At 36.6% G+C, this 14381-nt stretch overlaps 1 protein-coding gene across 2 annotated transcripts in view; it reads left to right on the forward strand.

Annotated features, from left to right (window-relative positions):
• Window positions 1–14381, forward strand: part of LOC129723932 (probable maleylacetoacetate isomerase 2) — a 99704-nt gene that overhangs the window by 62111 nt on the left and 23212 nt on the right. The window lies entirely within an intron of this gene.

Below are 14381 nucleotides of genomic sequence, written 5' to 3' on the forward strand. Positions count from 1 at the left end.
AGATTGCGATTAGCCGACAAAAGGAATGAAAAATTGTACACTAAGGTCGCTTTTTACGCGGTTTTTTTATGCGGTTTTTCACGCGGCTTTTTTAACCCGGATGCCGGAATTTACGCGGTTTTTTTTTACGCGGATTCCGGAATTTACGCGGTTTTTTTACGCGGACTCCGGAATTTACGCGTGTTTTTTACGCGGATTCCGGAATTTACGCGGTATTTTTTTTTGCCCGGATTACGGTTCCCCTTCACTCGGAATGCTTAATTAACGATGGTTTTTTTACGCGGATTCCGGAATTTACGCGGTTTTTTTTACGCGGATTCTGGAATTTACGCGGTTTTTTTTTACGCGGCACGTATCCCCCGCGTTAAAAGCGACCTTAGTGTATTTTTACCTAACCTGAGTCCTCATATAAAAAACATGCTTTGACGACATTTCTATAACTTTTCAAGAAAATATATCTTAAAATCCTAATTCAAAATTTACCATCATTTTGAACCCCATACAAGATTAGCAAAAGGTTTATAACTATTACTAATACTTCTGCACGATATCTGAGTAGCATACCTTCAATAACTGTCATGTATACTTGGAGCAGTTCAGTACCGCTGAAAACAAATGAACAGGCTTATCTAAGGTTAGCACATGCAATGATGCTTAAACGCCCTATTGAAGGATTTCGCGTCAAATCCAGTACCTTAGATTTTTTCAAAATATGTTTTTTAAATAGAAAATTTAGCTGCTTAAAATTGTTCTGAACAAATCAAAGTAACAAAAACTTTTTTGTGTTCTCCTGGAAGTACAGTGATGACAAAAATTAGAGGAAAATTATAAAGTAAGCAATGCAAGTGGTTTTTGCGAGGATGCTAAGGTTCTGATTTAGACTTAGAAAAAAATTCCCTCATCCAGGCATCGGAGATTGCGGGTTCGTGCCCCGTTTGGACGAGGGAAAATTACATCCTGTTAATCACCACGAGCAGCGTTACAGTTTTTTCTTCATTGTTCACGGAAATTTATCCTAGAAACTTTTTATCATTTTTACCGCTGAGCAATGAAGAAATGATAACTAGCGTTGTACAAAATTGTTCAACATTTTATCTATCCAACAACATATTGGTTATTGTTAACCATCATATTGTTATGCTGTAATTAATATTTGAAATCTGATGGAACATTTGCCAGTATCATTTCCAATTTTATAGAATGCATCTCTGTATAGAAAACAAAGACGTAATTCCATCTCGAAAAAAAAATATGCAAAGTTGCTTAGGCGTCGTACACAAATTACGTAATGCTAACAATCCAGATTTTAGACCCCCCCCCCCTATGTAACGATAAGTAACGTTGAATATGACTCCCCCCCCTAAAATTACGCAACGCTAAACCCCCAAAAAGGAAAATTACAGTTACGTAACTGTTTTTACTACAATACCCCCCCCCCCCCCCCAAAATTAAGTAACGCAAACTCAACACAACACAACTCTCTTGAGCATTTGTAGGTAACGCTCAGATTAACTGATCTAAAAATCAGTGTTGGAGTATTATATCTACCCTCGCACCGCAAAAATGATTTAGCAAGCAAAAAATCACAAGAAGGTTGTATGCAAAGCCACGACCGCAAAGTTGAAGTAGAATACTTTTACAAGAAAGATAACCCGGCTGCTTGCGTGTCAGTCATTTTTCTTTCTAGTAAATAATCGTTGACCGTTCATAGGCAGTATTGTAATTTCTTTTTGTCTGATATTTTGAATGAAGTTAATTGAATATTTTTAAATTTTGTGCAAATGAGAAGTTGAAGTGCTGCCGAATTGTAATATGCACATTTAATACGACATCATTAAACGGGAACGGAACAAAGGCTACGGTTATGCAGAACGCGAATGCCGGCGCGATGCGATTCGCCTTACCGTGGTGAAATGTACAGCTCTTTTTAAGGCGAAGTAGAGCTATACATTTCAACAGATTTCGTCTTGCCGAATCGCATCGCGCCGTTATTTGCGTTCTGCATGACCGTAGCCAAACACTTAGCAACGCAAACACGTAATAATAATCAGAGTATGCATGTAGATGAAGATAATTAACTTTGGATTATAGCGCAAAACGAGAAAATATTAACTCTTCAAATAATCATTTGTGTTCTTCAAATTTCAATAGTGTATGTTCCGGTTTCGACTACCATCTACCTCGCTCTAGTTTAAGGAGTAATTTTTTAAATATTTTAAGATACAATCATTAGGACCAGATAGAGTCTGTTGATGTTGAACGAATAAATAAATAAATAAATTTCAGTTGTTCAATTTAATATCCGATGAAATGTTTGTTTATTATCTGATGAAGCTCTTATATAGGCCAAATGATGCATTCCCAATTTACTAGGTCCATAACTCAGCCGACCGTGCTTGGGAAAGCGCGGAATAACGACCAATCAGAGGTCGAATTTTGTGTTTTGGCAAGGCTTAAGAGTTTTCAATAGTACAATAGTTCGAATGATAAAATTGCAATTTCATGCATTTGGTAGGAATCTTAGAAGATTTTCTAATCGATTGCTGCAAAAACGAAGGAAATCCATCGAAAACTAACCGATTTATGAGCATTTGAAATTTTTCTCACTTTTTTCAGTTTTAGATTTTCATTTCACATCCCTATGTAGCCGAACTTACTGAGAGAAGTATTCTAATTTAAAATTAAATCTTCATTAATTCATTTGTTGTCCTTATAAGGACAATTGTTCAATTTATCATAGGATGTAGTGTTTATCTTACATCTCTATGTTACCTTGATAGTGAGGACTAAGGCGCACGGTCAACACAATGAGAAAGGTGTTTTCACATTGAAATCTAGACACGGCTTTACTGGAGGAAGTGTTGGCAAATGCATCTACCGCTAATACCACCGCTATCATACGAAAGCGCGTCGTTGCATGTGGGGAATATCAACAACGAAAAATGACGCGCGTCTAAGCATAATCCGAACTGTTTCGCCGTGCTGCTCCCATTTACCTTTACATCGGCCTCAGGGAAGTACCGGCTGCATCTGCATCTACCGCTGAGGCTGTCACTATACTGCTATTGGTACCAAAAGCTATTAACTCTTCAAATAAGTGTTTTATTTGTTCTCAAAATAACAATTGTTCAATTCAAAATCGGATTTACGCAATCGCTGCTATGTAATATTACCGACAATAATATTCTTCTGAACAAAATGATACAACTTTCCCATTAGGCCTCTGCCATAATAGACGCGAAAAGCGACGCGAACCGATTCGCTCGGCTGTAGGTTAATGTACAGCCATCAGTAGAGCTGTACATTAACCTACGGCCGAGCGAATCGGTTCGCGCCGCTTTTCGCGTCTACTATGGCAGAGGCCTAATGGGAAAGTTGCTGGCTGATGTATTCACTTCATGTGAGCCTGCTGCTGATGCTTCCCGCTATCACACTGAAACAGCATTTTAGTGAAGGGAGTGTCGTTGCATCAGCTGACCCTGCTACTATCGATGCTGATATACCCGCTGCAACAGCTACGCTATGCATAGCCATGCCACAGTTGTGGCCGCTATACGCTGGCCCAACTGCTGAGCAACTGCAACGCTATCCGTAGCCATGCCACAGTTGTGGCCGCCATTGGTATCCGCTGTACCTGCATCTGCTGGCCCTGCTGCTATCGATGGTGAGATCCGCTAAGACTGCTACGCTTATTCGCAGCCATGCCACAGTTGTGGCCGCTATCCGCTATCGATGGTGCCCACTGCTCGCTCCCGCTGCTGCTAAGGGAGGACTGCTGTCGTCGCTGTTCAGAACTACTATGAGCTACTCAGTTTCGTAGCACGGATGCACAAAAATGATTTCTTGTGAACATTCTGTCGAGCCGGACCGATAGCACTCTCATTGAAGCAACAAAATAACATGTTTTGTGTCGTGTTGTGCAGCTTGGTTGAAGAAAATGTTCCCGTCCCCGTGTCGCATGTAAGCAGATTATTGCGTTCAGTAGACAGTAGATAGTGTATCCAGCGAATAAACACCGATGGTGCTCTCACACACGCAACGGTTTTAACCCGTATCTTATTGCGGTTTGTAACATCAAGCGATTTCGTTTGCTCGCTGTTGCGTGTTGCATCATGTTGCAACTTGGCAGCTGGGAGACGACGAAATTCTGTTTATGCTGATTGATTGAATCGACTTCATATTAGCTCTGCATAGTCGAACTAACTGCTTTTGTGAATGCGTTCTAACAGGGCAGTTTATTATTCAATGTCGGTTATGCTGATCGCAGCCTTTGCGCTGCCCCTACAGTGGGGGGTTTACTAAATAAAGTGAAAGTAAAAATTAGACAACTACAACAGAATTTGATTGCATCCCGCACAGAATGTCTGCTTGTGTTGATGCCAGAAAATCATTAACCTTTAATAATTTTTTTATTTGCCTTGAAAAAAGCATGTTGCGGTTCAAAATCGGTTGCTAATTACAACCTTTGAGCTGCCCTAACATTGGGGGAATTAAGATACACGGACAACATGCACTGTGGAAGCTATTTCACATTCAGTATATTAGACGGGTGCGACAAATTTGAATTGCTAGGATTCAACACAGAATGCTTGCTTGCGTTGACAAAAATTATTAACTTTCAATGACTTGTTTATTTGCCTTAAAAAAGGCATTTTGATTTCCGAAATTGGATTTCCTGATGGCAATCATCATGCTGCCCCAACACGGGGGGGATAATGGCTGTTTGGCGACACACGCTGAGAAAAACCGCGCTGCTCCTGTGACGTGGTGACCAACCACAGGGCTAGTGCTGCTGCTAAGGAAGGACGACTGCTGTTGTCGCTATCTAGAACTATTATGAGCGGCTCCGGCTGAAGCAGGCTCTTATATAGGCCAAATAGCATGTTTTCAATTGCAGGGTATATGATCCTGTCGACCGTGCTTGGGAAGCAAGCATATAACGACCAATCAGAGGTCGAATTTTTCGTTTTGACAAGGCTTGACTATTTTTAATAGTACAATAGTGTGAATGATAAAATTACAATTATCTTATTTTGGGAAGAATCTTAGAAGATTTTCTAATCTATTGCTGCAAGAACGAAGGAAATCCATCGAATACTAACCGATTTATTAGCATTTGAAATTGGACATATTTTTCACTTTTTTCGGTTTTAGATTTTCATTTCACATCCCTATGTAGCCGAACTTCCTGAGAGAAGTATTCTACTTCAAAAAAAATACATTGATTCAGTCAGAGCTGTTTTTTCCAACCTAAGAGAACACGATCGTGCATTTTTATTCGGAGACTATAATCAGCCTGGTTTAGTTTGGATCCTCACCACTCGCAATTATCTCACAGTGGATGTTTTTGAGTCACATTTCTCTGCTGCATGCTCGGCACTACTCGATGGCTTTAGTCAGAATGGTTTTAATTAACTGAGTTCTCAACCCTCTTTGTGGCTGCTCGACTTAATACTAATGTCGGACCCACTTCTAGGACACTGTCAGATATTTAAAGGCATAGAACCGCTAACTCCAGTAGACCCTGGTCACCCTGTCATTTTAGTTAAAGTTGGAGTACCTGTTTCGACCGTTTTTGAACTCTAACGAAATTGCACTGGACTACGTAGTATTTCTCGAATGGACTGGACGACATTGACGACTTTTTCTCGCAGCTTGCGAACAACGCGCTGGCTGAACATGTTTCTGCTTGTAGATCGCTTTCTAAACCACCCTGGGAAAATCCTCATTCATGGCTTATAAGATCTAGGGTACTTCGAAATTATAGTAGAGCCTGTTGCCTGTCCCACAAGCAGCAATGTTTGCGTGTCAGCAATAACTACCGCCTCTACAACCGATATCTGTATCAACGTTATTCGCTTAGCACACAAGATAATCTCCGAAAAATTCCTAAACAGTATTGGACTTTCGTCAACTATAAACGGAAAAATAATGGGCTTCCCGTTGAGATGTTTCTAGATCCCGACGTAGCATGCTCCTCTCCTGAAAAATGCGAACTTTTTGCCACCCAATTTCAAAGCGCATTCAACAGATCCACTGCTTCCATTCTGCAAGCTACAGATGTATGTAGCGCATGTGAACTGAGGAACTTAATTGTAAACCACCAACAGGCAGAATCCGCTATCTCCAAGACGTAATTTTCCACGTCATCCAGCTCAGATTGAATACCTTCTAGTATCCTGAAACGATGCACGAGCTCTTTAATACAACCTTTGACGTTACTTTTCAATAAATCTCTCCGTGAAGGCAAAAAGGAGAAAAGCAAAATATCCCAAACTATCGTGGCAGAACGTCATTATGTGCATGCTCCAAAGTATTATGAGATTGTTATGAATGAAGTTTTCAACCTGTAAAAACTATATATCAGCTGACCACAGCTTTTACCCCAAACGACCCGTTTCCACGATTCTGTTTCAGTTTACTTCATACTGCCTGCCTTATATTGATGCCGGTTCTCAGGTTGACGCAATATATACTGATCTCAAAGCTGCTTTCAACAGAGTTGATCATAGCGTATTGCTTCTCAAATTAAGTAAACTTGGTATCTCCAATGATCTTAGTTGGTTCAGGCCCTATCTCACGGACAGACGGCTTAATGTCAAGATCGAATCTATATAATCTGAAAGCTTCTCCAACATGTCAGGCTAGGGTGGAGCTTATTTTCAAAAATGTTTGCCGGACCAGTTATCCCAAGCAAAAAGACCTCCTTGGGGTTCAATAAGCAACACATAAAAAATTGGTTAAATTTTATCAAGGTCTAGAGGTGACGCAGAGGGCTTAAAGGTCAAATTTGAAACGAAAGCAATTTTTTAAACAAAACATATACCTATACCCAACACAAACGGGGAACATTTTGTTACTTTGGTGCAACTTTTTATTACTTATTGTGTATTAGACCGCGCATTATACACAAAGTGTAATAACCAAAAAGTAACAAAAATTATGACGGCCACACGCTTGTATGTATTTCTGCAGGAGAACATACAGCCGAAGAACCGCAATGAATGTGTTAGCAAAACTTCATTCGTTGCATTTGTATTAATGCAACGATCAGGTTCATTTCTGTTCCCTAATTTACACATAATAAGAATCTCACCCGTCAACCTCAAATGTGTACTAAGTGTGTACTTGAAATGAGAGTATGCAATACCGTGAGCCCAGAGTTGCGAATATTGTTCGGGATGGACACGAGTTTTGTATCTTCAAACAGGTTCAAATGAGTTTCTATGAAGCACACTCATTGCGTGTTTTAGATAGCTTGCATAAAGGCAAATGTTTGTGTTTTTTCTCTGACGCAGTTTACAAATCGTGGGTGTGATTCCAAGACGCATTTGAACTTGGCTTGGCAACTCTTGTCTTATTATTTCTTTATTCCGTATGCGTACAACAAACTAATACACACACACACCAGATGAATTGGAGATAGAAGGAACGGTTTGAGTTGCTATGACGGTTTGTCTTGCCGTGAGTTAATGTACAGCTCTAAGTAGTGCTGTACATTAACCTGCGGCAGGGGGAGTCGTCCTCGCAGCGCATGTACAACATATGCGACGGTGTTGTTTCTTGACTGGAAATGAAAAGGGAGCATTTTTTGACAGAGAAAATTTTGCATGTGGTTGAAACATCCATTATTAGATAGTCGTAGTCCCCCTAACACGTGCTAAATATGTGACAGTATGTGTTGTTACTTGACTGGAGATGAACTTTATTGCTTTTTAAGTAACAGATTTTGTTACCTGAAGAGTCATTTCACGTTATTGCTAATTAAGTAATGCGAAAAAAAATTTGCGTGTATACTATATCATAAGCAAAAATTGTGTAAAAATTAGTCATGATGAAATATGTTAGAGAGATATGGTATGAGAAGACGGATTGTAAAATAATGACTAAGATAATATTTAAAAGGGTGTATTGAAGTACTGAAAAATCTGGTAGGGTATGATGGTTTATGAGGTGGTATGAGGCGATTTATGGTGTGAAAAATAAGATTAAAAAAATCAATAAAAAAAGAGGCGTGCGACCAAACCAAGCGCCAAACCATACTGCAAGGTACACTGGGGTCGCTTTTTACGCGGGTTGTTTTTATGCGTTTTTTTAAACGGGATATTTTTACAATAACGCAGATTATTTTTACCTGATTTGGAAGATTATTTGTACGCGGTATCAAATAAGTTTAGTATAAGTATATCTAATCTAATCTTTCAAATGCGGTACAACCAACCGCGTAAAAAGCGACCCCAGTGTATACAGTCCTAGGGTTGTATGAAATGGTGACGTGGGCTAAACACTGTAATGAGAGGAGTTTTTAGTAACAAAGGTTAAAAAGTCCGCAGACAAAATCAATTCGTTCATTCAGTTATTTATGTTATTTAATTCTCAGCCTCCCCTTTTTTTTAGAAATTGGGTAAATTACTAATTCTGGTCAGTATACGTCGGTTGTAATGTTTTAAACTCCTTCCTTCTGTAGTAAGCTGCCTAATTCCATCTATTATTTTTCTACCGTATTTTCCTACTTTTTATCTTATTGGAAAAATTAAAAAAAGCCATAAAAAGTTCAACGGTGCTTCTAAATTTAATTGTTAAAAGCCACTCTTACAGTTCCTTTTTGGTCAACCCATTTCTATTGTAGCCATCATTTGTTTAGTTCGTCAGGACAAATAGAGAAAGAACGCTTGTAAAACTATACTCGTTTCTTCTAGTCTCATTTCTAGTAATTGCAAATTAACTTTCTTCATTATTCCGCCGTTCAAAGTATAATTAGAATTCTGACGCCATAAGTTGTACGAGCAAATTGATACTAGTGATGTCATATTTGTATTTTTTGTTTATGTATTTGCTGCGCTGTACACACGATTGTCGAGGGATTGATACATTTTTTTATAGAGGGGGGGGGGGGGGGGGGGGGGGAGTTTGTAATGATTTATTTATGTACTAAAATATCTATTCAGAATTATAATTGTGTGTTCTGCCACAAATGGTGACATTTCAACAGTATTATATATATAAATATATACATATATATATATATATATATATATATATATATATATATATATATATATATATATATATATATATATATATATATATATATATATATATATATATATATATATATATATATATATATATATATATATATATATATATATATATATATATATATATATATATATATATATATATATATATATATATATATATATAAATATATAAATATATATATATATATATATATATATATATATATATATATATATATAATATCATACCCTACCAGATTTTTCAGTACTTCAATACACCCTTTTAAATATTATCTTAGTCATTATTTTACAATCCGTCTTCTCATACCATATCTCTCTAACATATTTCATCATGACTAATTTTACACAATTATTGCTTATGATATAGTATACACGCAAATTTTTTTCGCATTACTTAATTAGCAATAACGTGAAATGACTCTTCAGGTAACAAATCTGTTACTTAAAAAGCAATAAAGTTCATCTCCAGTCAAGTAACAACACATACTGTCACATATTTAGCACGTGTTAGGGGACTACGACTATCTAATAATGGATGTTTCAACCACATGCAAAATTTTCTCTGTCAAAAAATGCTCCCTTTTCATTTCCAGTCAAGAAACAACACCGTCGCATATGTTGTACATGCGCTGCGAGGACGACTCCCCCTGCCGCAGGTTAATGTACAGCACTACTTAGAGCTGTACATTAACTCACGGCAAGACAAACCGTCATAGCAACTCAAACCGTTCCTTCTATCTCCAATTCATCTGGTGTGTGTGTATTAGTTTGTTGTACGCATACGGAATAAAGAAATAATAAGACAAGAGTTGCCAAGCCAAGTTCAAATGCGTCTTGGAATCACACCACGATTTGTAAACTGCGTCAGAGAAAAACACAAACATTTGCCTTTATGCAAGCTATCTAAAACACGCAATGAGTGTGCTTCATAGAAACTCATTTGAACCTGTTTGAAGATACAAAACTCGTGTCCATCCCGAACAATATTCGCAACTCTGGGCTCACGGTATTGCATACTCTCATTTCAAGTACACACTTAGTACACATTTGAGGTTGACGGGTGAGATTCTTATTATATATATGTATATATATATATATATATATATATATATATATATATATATATATATATATATATATATATATATATATATATATATATATATATATATATATATATATATATATATATATATATATATATATATTTGTACGCTTTTATGTATTATTGAATGTTATTAGCTTTCGCAGTTAAGATAATGTAATTGTAGGAAAATTATTAAACCTACTTGTCAAGAAAAAAAAGAAGTAAAACGAAACTTAAAATAAACTTACTGACTATAAAGTGAGCTAATCGTTGCAATTGAGGATTGCAACGATTTTTGTCGGAATTTGTTGATAATTTGGCTTGACATATTTTCTAATGTTTCTACATTAGTGAGCCTATGTAGCTCGTTCGTGCTAAACCAGGGAGGACGCTTCAAAATCATTTTCAAAAGTTTATTCTGAATCCTTTGAAGTGTCTTCTTCCTGGTTGCACAACAACTTGTCTAGATGGGAACTGCATATAACATTGCTGGCCTAAAAATTTGTTTGTAAATTAACAGTTTATTCTTAAGACAAAGTCTAGAATTCCTGTTGATAAGAGGATATAAACATTTGATATACTTATTGCACTTTGACTGGATATTTTCAATGTGCTCCTTGAAAGTAAGATTCTTATCATAAATTAGCCCTAAGTATTTAACTTGATCAGACCGATTTAAGACCACACCGTTCATCTTAATAACGTGGTTACGGGTGGGTTTGAGAAATGAAACTCTTGGCTTATGAGGAAAAATAATTAACTGTGTTTTAGAAGCATTAGGGGAAATCTTACATTTTTGTAAGTATGAAGAAAATATATCTAAATTTTTTTGAAGCCGACTTCATATAACACGAAGGCTTTTTTCCTTTTGCGGAAATGCTTGTATCGTCACAAAACAGAGATTTCTCACAACCTGGTGGTTGATCAGGAAGATCAGAAGTAAAAATGTTATTTAAGATTGGGCCCAAGATACTCTTCTGAGGCACACCAGCTCTAACAGGCAATCTATTAGATTTACCATTTAGATAGTTAACCTGGAGAGTGCGGTCAGTTAAATAACTTTATATCATTTTTGTGAGGTAAAGCGGAAAACTGAAATTTGACATTTTAGCTATTAAACCTTTATGCCAAACACTGTCGAATGCCTTTTCTATGTCTAGAAGAGCAGCTCCAGTCGAATAGCCTTCAGATTTATTAGTTCGAATCATATTTGTTACTCTAAGTAACTGATGAGAAGTGGAATGCCCATGGCGAAAACCAAACTGCTCATTTGCAAAAATTGAGTTCTCATTTATATGTGTTATCATTCTATTAAGAATTATTCTTTCAAAAAGTTTGCTAATAGAGGAAAGTAAACTAATTGGTCGATAACTTGATGCCTCAGCTGGATTCTTTCCGGGTTTTAAAATTGGAGTGACTTTGGCATTTTCCATTTCGTAGGAAAATGTGCTGGTGCAGAGCATCTGTTAAAAATTTTTACCAAGAAATTTAAAGAGTTTTCGGGAAGTCTTTTGATGAGGATATAGAAAATCCCATCATCTCCTGGTGCTTTCATGTTTTTGAATTTTTTGAGAATGGTTCGCACCTCATTCAAGTTTGTTTCCAATACCTCTTCGGAAAGAAATTCTTGGGTGGTGATCTGATCATACTTTTGGTTTACTTCCTTTTAAATAGGACTTACTACGTTCAAATTGGAGTTATGAACACTCTCAAACTGCTGAGCAAGTTTCTGAGATTTTTGTTCATTCGTTAAAAAAATGCAATCACCATCTTTAAGGACTGGAATGGGCTTCGAGGGTTTTTTAAGAACCTTCGAAAGCTTCCAGAAAGGTTTTGAATAAGGTTTTAGTTGTTCAACTTCTCTCATGAAATTCTCATTTCGCAAGAGAGTGAATCTATGTTTAATTTCCTTTTGTAATTCTTGAAAAATAATTTTCAAAGCAGGATCACGAGATCTTTGGCATTGACGTCTCCGTATGTTCTTCAAACGTATAAGAAATTGAAGTTCATTGTCAACAATTGGTGCATTAAATTTCACTCTTGCCTTAGGAACTGATAAATTCCGGGCATTGAGTATTAAGCTGCTGAAATTTTCTAATGCTCTGTCAATGTCAGCACTATTTCGTAAAATAATATCATCATTCAAATTTTTTTGCGATCGTAGAACGATATCTATCCCAATTAGTCTGATAATTTAACACAGATCTAGTGGGATTTAAAATAGTTTCATGGGAAATAGAAAATGATATGGGAAGATGATCTGAATCAAAGTCAGCATGAGTTAACAAATCACTGCATGAATGACTTTGATTTGTTAGTACCAAATTAATTGTAGATGGATTCCTAATAGAAGAATAACATGTACGACCATTTGGAAATAAAACTGAATGAAATCTAGTCGAGCAATCATTACACAATATTTTTCCATTGGAATTCCTTTGAGCATTATTCCAAGATCGATGTTTCGCATTAAAATCACCAATGATTAAAAATTTAAATTTATTTCTTGTGAGTTTTTGCAAATCTCCCTTGAAATATTTTTTTCGCTCACCAGTGCATTGAAAAGGCAAATACACTGCGGCTATAAATAAAATGCCAATACTTGTTTCAATTTCAATTCCCAAACACTCGATAACTTTGGTTTCAAGATGGGGTAAAACACGATGTTTTATTCGACGGTGGATAACTATTGCAACTCCACCACCGGCAACATCAATTCTATCAAACCTATGAACTATATAATTGGGGTTCTTTTTTAGTTTGATATTTGGCTTTAAAAGCGTTTCAGTCACAACTGCACATCGTGGACTGTTAAAAAATTCATTCTCTTTCGCTTTTGAAGAGCGAGCATTCCAATTTAGAAAATTTATAGCATTATTTAAAATCATTGCTGAATTTCAATTTCATAACAATATTAGTTGTAAATTGTATACCTTCTTGAACAGCCTCGTACATCGAGTTACAGTTCAACAAAACGGACATTAGCTGCAGCATGGATTGTTGTAGGTATTCAATCTTTTCTGGAGTTGGACTACCTAAATCAATACTGGCTAACTTTTCAGCACCAAACACGAATGGTTTGTTACTGTTTGATTTCGAAATATTACCTGTAAGGACACTGGCATATGAACAGCCTGGTGTTGCCTGAACAGGATTTTTTGTCTGAAGTTTGTTAGCTGAATTTAAATGATTACCTACAGACACACCTGCCAATGAAAGTGCTGGTGATGCCTTACCAGTACTGAAAGTCTTTTGATAACCCACATTGATAACAGGTTGTTTAGAATTCCTACGTTGTCTAGAAGCAATAATTTTTGACCTTACAGGACAATTAAAGAAATTAGATTTGTGATTTCCCCCACAATTTACACATTTGAAACTATTAGTGGTCTCTTTCACGGGGCAGATATCTTTTGTGTGACTAGTGTCACCACAAATCATACATTTTGCTGCCATATGGCAATTTCGAGTTCCATGACCATAGGCTTGACAATTCCGACATTGCGTAAGATTATGGACTCCTCCATGTCTCTTGAAATTTTCCCATTTTATTCACACGTTAAATAAAACACGTGCTTTTTCCAAATATTTCAAATTATGTACTTTGGTACGATCAAAATGTACTAAGTAATTTTCCTGGTGTATTCCAGTTTGAAAAATTTTGGCATTTGCCTTTCGTTTCATCAAAATTACTTGGTTGGGGGCAAAACCAAGTGATTCTGACAAACAGTCTTTGATTTCATCAATAGTTTTATCATTTGAGAGACCTTTCAACACAGCCTTAAACAGTCTCTCGTTTTTAACATCAAAAGAATAAATTTTATACATCTTTTCAGTCAAACACTGTAAAAGATGTTTATGGCCATTAAAAGATTCGGCCAAAATACGAATTTCGCCTTGGCGGCCAATTTGAAAATTAACTTTCACATTCGATAGAAATGATGAAAGTTCTTATCGAAATGCTTTAAAATTTGCTACAAATACCACAATAGGTGGAACTTTAACCTTCTTCATTACGGCTTTATGCTCAGTATGAGAAGTTTGGAATTCTAGATCCCCAACGGAAGAAAGAATATCATACCTGTTAGTCGAAATTTCAGTGTCACTTGGAGGAGATGCCTCACGTTTCCTTGAAGCCGCATCAAAGCGAGCTTTTTTATTTTTTCCAAGCATAACTGGACAACTTCACTACACTTTCACTTCACTATAGAATTTTAAGTAGAAATATCTCAAACCAAATTTACTCCCTA

Source organism: Wyeomyia smithii, chromosome 1 (assembly GCF_029784165.1).
Source record: "Wyeomyia smithii strain HCP4-BCI-WySm-NY-G18 chromosome 1, ASM2978416v1, whole genome shotgun sequence".
Lineage (NCBI taxonomy): Eukaryota > Metazoa > Arthropoda > Insecta > Diptera > Culicidae > Wyeomyia > Wyeomyia smithii.